Below are 6,002 nucleotides of genomic sequence, written 5' to 3' on the forward strand. Positions count from 1 at the left end.
GGGGAAAGGAGTGATGACAATACGCAGGAAATGCTCTCCAAGGCCAAGTAGCAATGTTTCTAAGGCCAGATAATTCACTTATAAAAGTGTGGGAAGGCCCTATTAATTCAATTGTAGACTTCAGTTTCTGACAGGCCCAAGTAAGTTTTCGAAATATGTATTTATTTCCATGGACTATATCTAAACTGAAGCGTAGTCCATCCCATGTACTCTCAGAACCCTTGTCTATATTGCACAGATTTGAAAAAGTTGCTTTGCCTTTTTTTCCAAGTAAAAGAGCATGTCCATCTATTTTGCACATACTGTTAACCCCTTATGGCTGTCGTCTTGTGAATGCACAGCTTCAATCTTGGATCAGCTTTATTTGTAGAATTCACTTTGTCTTGTGGTGCCAATATTCTGTCACAGACTTAAGAAGCTTTTGGAACAGAAGAGTCCTTAGTAAGTGTCTTTCACCATGAAATTCTGTACACACTGTGTACGTAGTATATACTTGCATATTACATACATTTTGATAGTCTTTTGCATGGGTTTTTCAGGTGCCCTTTATAATGTTTTACAGGAAAATATATTGTACATAGTGTTTTTGTTGCTGGTGATAGGAAATAGAGATTAGTTCAACACCTTTTTATGCACTTGGACAAGTAAATTAATTTTTGGTGGTCTAAGTTTTTGCAAAACTTATGTACTTAATAAAGGAGAGATATAATTTGATTTTAAAAAATCCTACATATATTCTATTTAAGATGAGGTAGAAATCTCTGGCAAACTGTTCTAGATACTGTAAGTATTAGCTGCAAAGAAGTTCTAACTTTCTACTATAATCTATATTAAACAATTCAGTAAACCCTCACAATCTTTTATTCCTTTCTTTTTGTGAACCTCCTCAAACTATTGTCATAGTCTTACTTCTGTCCAGATTTAAATCTTAAGTCTGTTTTTAAAGTAACTTCATTTCTAAGAATTCCTGTATAGTTCCAATGTAACCAACTTGTTACAATATTTTGTAAGAGAATGTCCTTATTATATGTATTTTATAAACAAAGCATGAATTTTACAAATTTTAGTTACACTTCAGGTGTTTTGTTTTCCTACCTGGCTGTAGAAATGTATTACTAATGTGACCTGATTCTGTCACCCTGTCCAGGGTACTACTCAATGTATGAGATTTGTGGCGTAATCTAGCTCATAGCAAATCATTTGAGTACACCGTGTTTTCATTTATAATCATGTTTACAAAAAACTAGTTGCTTAAATGTTGATGAACAATGACTGTGCGCCCAAAATGCCATAGAGTGTATGATAGTAGCAATCTCTAAGCAGTAACAGTTTAGAAAGTGAATTTTCTATCACTTATGACCTTAGAATTGAGGTCTCTTATGTGAGCCAATGCAATATCTAACATGGCATATTGGTTCTTTCTATGAACTGTCTGCTGCTTTAATTTGTATGTAAAGGAGATTGGTTCACCAAAATTTGCCCTGTGCTAATCAGTTTCTGCTTTGTGAGCCAGTGCGATGTCTAATGAAAGACAGAAAAAGTGAATAGTGATGCAGGACTTCTCATAGTACAAAACCATGAAAAATATTGGGTCTGATTCTTATGTTTTTAAATAGGCAAAACTTCCACTGAAGTTGCATTTAATCCAGTAACAGGCTTTCTCGATAGTGCACAACTCATAAAAATACTCAGATGCCTTTGAAAAAATTACACAGGCAGTACTGCTATGTTTAACCAAAAGATGAAAACTGTAGGATTTAGGTTTGCATTTTAAAGTGGTAAAAGGAGGAGACTCATATCCATATATATGTTGAACTAATCTCTATTTCCTATCACCAGCAACAAAAACTATATATATATATATATATATATATATATATATATATATATATATATATATATAAATCTAAAGAAAAGCATAATAGCTGTAATCACCCAGTCTTAAGGCAGAAATGGTTTATGCCTGTTTTGCCTGTGGGAGAAAACTGGGATCAGGCCCAAAATCTGGATGTGAAACTCTCAAGATGCATTGTCCTATTCCAGTTGAAAAGCAACCAAAATATAAATGCACCACTTGCATTAGTTATTGAGTGGAAATCTACCTGTAAATAACCCATGCTTGGCAAATATCCTGTTTAGATATTTATATATCAGATATTTACTACTCACTATAGTGAAATAGATGTATTCTAGTAAGAAACTACTGGGTTAGAAATGTAATATACGCATTTGTTACTACATGTTTCTAGATATAGTCTAAGGTATTTTGAAGCCTAGAATAGTTTCATTCTTGTTGCACTTCAATTTGATGGCCACTAAAATTTCAGTGACTTACCACTACTGTTAATGTAGAATGTTTTGCTATGCACAGTGTTTAATTTACTATAGCCTAAAGAAATGCTATGCATGTCTCAGGAAATCCAAAATTGAATCAAATACAAAATGCGCTTGAAATTTTAAAATTATATTAAGTACCTTGTTATGTAATGATTTCTGGCTGTTTTGGTAAATAAAATCTCTATTACCATATTTTCAGTAAATTACACAAAACATTGTATTAAGAACTGATGATAAAATAAAATGAAATTTTAATTGCTCTTTTGTTTAAATTTTCTATCAGCCTCCTCTACTGAATGTGGGATGCATGTTCAATAAATCTTTTTCCTGGGAAATACGTTATGACAGCTGTCTTTATTGTAATGTTCAATTTTTTCAGCAGGATATCAAAGGAAAAAGACAGCAGCTTTATAAGAAACTGTTACAGATACAACTAGAACAGCTGCATGTATTCCCAAATTATCAATATTTATTTAGTGTTTGTTTTATTCTCAATTTATAAAAATGAAAAAATACAGACCGGAAACTTACTAGGTCAAAGACCTCCAAAAGAGCCACCTTCAAGCTCATCTAAAAAGATTCTTCCTGACATCTCCTTTTCCCATACACTAGCATTATAAAATCGGAATAGAAGCTTCAATATGATAGATGCCATACAGACACATAGGAAGGAACAGTTCTTGGAGTGCTTGCTCTTGTCAATTCCAAGTAAGTGTGTGTGCACAGTCATCAGAAGGTTTTTCCCCTAGCGGTTCCCGTCACATCAGCTCTGGAGCACCCTGGAGTCAACCCTTCTTGGCAGTGTATATAGGTCTCTGCCAACCCGCCCCCTCTTCAGTTCCTTCTTACCACAAGTGATGGTCATTGGAGCTGTCTCTCTTGCTTTGGCAAGCATTTCTCCTAGTGATCTCTCTTTTTGTTAGCCTGTAACTAGTTAAATGGTTTAGTTATAGTAGTTAGAGTTGGGGGTTCTCCATGACCCCAATTCCTTCCCCTCTTGGGGTTTGGGGCATGCCTCGATCACAAGGCTTCAAACAGTGTGGGACCTGCCACAAGCCCATGCCAAAGGGTGACCCCCATGAGTCCTGCCTAAAGTGTCTAGGGGAGGCACATCAAACAGAGCGCTGCAAGATCTGCAGAGGGTTCCACCTGAGAACAAAGAAGGAAAGGGACTTCAAGCGCAAGCAATTCCTCATGGAGGCAGCCCTCTGTCCCTACCTGTCTCTGGGCCAGCGGGACTCTCCACTGAGCACCTCCGTGTGGAGCTTTCTGGCCTCCGTTAGAGAGGCTACAGCACTGATGAAGGACTCTATGCACAGAGACTCTCGGAACCGTCACTCCCCAGTGCCGAAGCCCGTGGTGGTAACACAACATCCCTTGCACTCACCAGTGCCTCATAAGCGGCACAAGAAGACTGACAGAGGGCACTCACCCATGGTAGAGAGCAGCCAGGACTGACAGCTGTAGCACTGTGCGTCCCGGGCAGCAGCACCTGATGCCTGTCTCGTAGGAAATGGCACCATCGACTTTGGGCCCGCAGAGGGGTCCGTCGAATCTTGCGCTGTTGGACTCTCCTGCTAGAGTGTGCCAGGTGGAGGAGTTGGAGCTCCCTTCCACTGCAGACACATTTGAAGTGGCCAGGGACCTGACTGCCATAATGGTGGGATAGACCTCTGGCACCAAAATGTGTGCTGTCATCTAGAGGCGAACCCGCAATGATGAAGCACCGTCCCGCTTGGTACTGTTGTGGTCTCTTCCCTTGGAGTCCCGGTCATTGGATTCCGAGGTACAGTCCTATTACTCCAGGCACAGCTGACTCCGATCAGAGTGGCACCGCTACAGACAGGAGGCGGGAATGGTGCTGTGGCTAGAGCATTGGCAAAGGCCCACGCAATGGCCTTTCTGGACCCAGTAGGCATACCATCAGGCTCAGGGCACCTACTCCAGGGGTTCCCAGTTGATAATCTCAGAAAGGCATGCCCCTTTACCACCCCAGGACCATGCCCTGCCACAAGGCACCAAGACGACTTTGGACCCTGGCGCAGAGCCCCATCTGGATCCCAGCTCCGCTGCTGGCACCAAGTATCACGGCAACAAACAGGACCATTCCTGGGAGCTGGAGAGACAGGAGGGCCCAGTTCTGCCTAGGGCATCTTTGTTGTCCTTACCTGACGAGGGGGTGATGTGATGGTCTTCCTCTGAGCTGCCCCCCATTGATAATAGAGCACCCCAGGACCTATTGCACAGGGTGGCTCATAACATGGGGCTACAAGCTGAGAAGGTGGTCAAGCCTGTGAACCCCATGGTGGACATCTGGAGCCTTCCAGGGTGATATTACCCCTCATAAAAACCATTCAAACCAGCACAAAGACCTTGTGGCCAACTTCTGCCTCCATTCCCCCTACAGCTAAGGGGGTAGAGAGAAAGTATTTCATCCCTTCTAAAGGGTACAAATATCTGTTCACTAATCCACAGCCTGCATTGCTGGTTGCAGGTGCTGCGAATGAGAGAAAGAAAGAGATGGACAGCAAAGAAGCCGGATCTCTTCGGCAGGAAGGTGCAATCCATCGGGAGGATCCAGCTTTGGATTGTTAACCAGCAACAAATCTTGAGTAGATAACTTTCATCATGGTGTTCCATGAATTAAAATTATAAGGAGTTGATCCTGTCAGACTCTAGAGAAGAGTTTGCTGCTCTGGTGGAGGAGGGCAAGGCACTGGCATGGACCTCTTTACAGGCCTGGACGCAGCAGACTTGGCTACATGAGCCATATCCTCCACCACAGCCATGAGGAGAAGCTCATGGCTCCAGGTGGCAAGCCTTCCCCCAGAGGTGCAGCAAACCATTCAGGACCTGCCCTTTGACGGTGTGGGGTTGTTTTTGGAGCAGATGGACTCTAAGCTCCATAGCTTAAAAGACTATGGGCAACATTGAAATTGCTGGGTTTGCCCTAACCTCCTCCACACTTCTACCTTCCCTAACCTAGGCAGGACTTCTGGAAGCAGGGCAGGAATGGTTGGTGCAAGCCTTCCATCTACTGCTCAATCAAGGCCAAGGGTTGGTGAGGCAATCCTCTGGCTCTAAGCACACCTTTCGAGGGTGGGCCCAGGGCCGAAGCACCAGTCCAGTCACCAGATCCTTTACTTTGTTTTCTGAACTGTCTGTCTTTCATGCTTGGGCTCAGATAACCTCAGATTGCTGGGTTCTCTGCACTGTAGAAGTGGGATATTCTCTCCAATTATCCTCCTCCTCTCCCTCCCACCACCCCTTCACTGTCCCTCTTCAGGGACCCTTCTCATGAGCAACTCCTCATGCAGGAAGTTCAAATGCTCCTGGCCCTGGGAGCAGTGGAGGACGTTCCTTGGGAGCTAAGGGGCATGAGGGTTTTTACTCCCAGTATTTCCTAAACCCCAACGCCAATGAGGGGGTCTCAGACCCATTCTTGACCTGTGAGGCCTTAACAGATTCATGAAGAAGCTGAAGTTCCGCACGGTCTCTTTGGCTGCCATCATCCCATCCCTAGATCAGGGGAACTGGTACACCATCCTTGACCTGAAGAATGCGTACTTCCATATAACAATAGTTCCAGCCCACATATACTTCCTCAGGTTTGTAGGGAACTGCAACCATTACCAGTTTACTGTCCTCGCCACCAGCCCCTCGAG

Source organism: Lepidochelys kempii, chromosome 3 (assembly GCF_965140265.1).
Source record: "Lepidochelys kempii isolate rLepKem1 chromosome 3, rLepKem1.hap2, whole genome shotgun sequence".
NCBI lineage: Eukaryota > Metazoa > Chordata > Testudines > Cheloniidae > Lepidochelys > Lepidochelys kempii.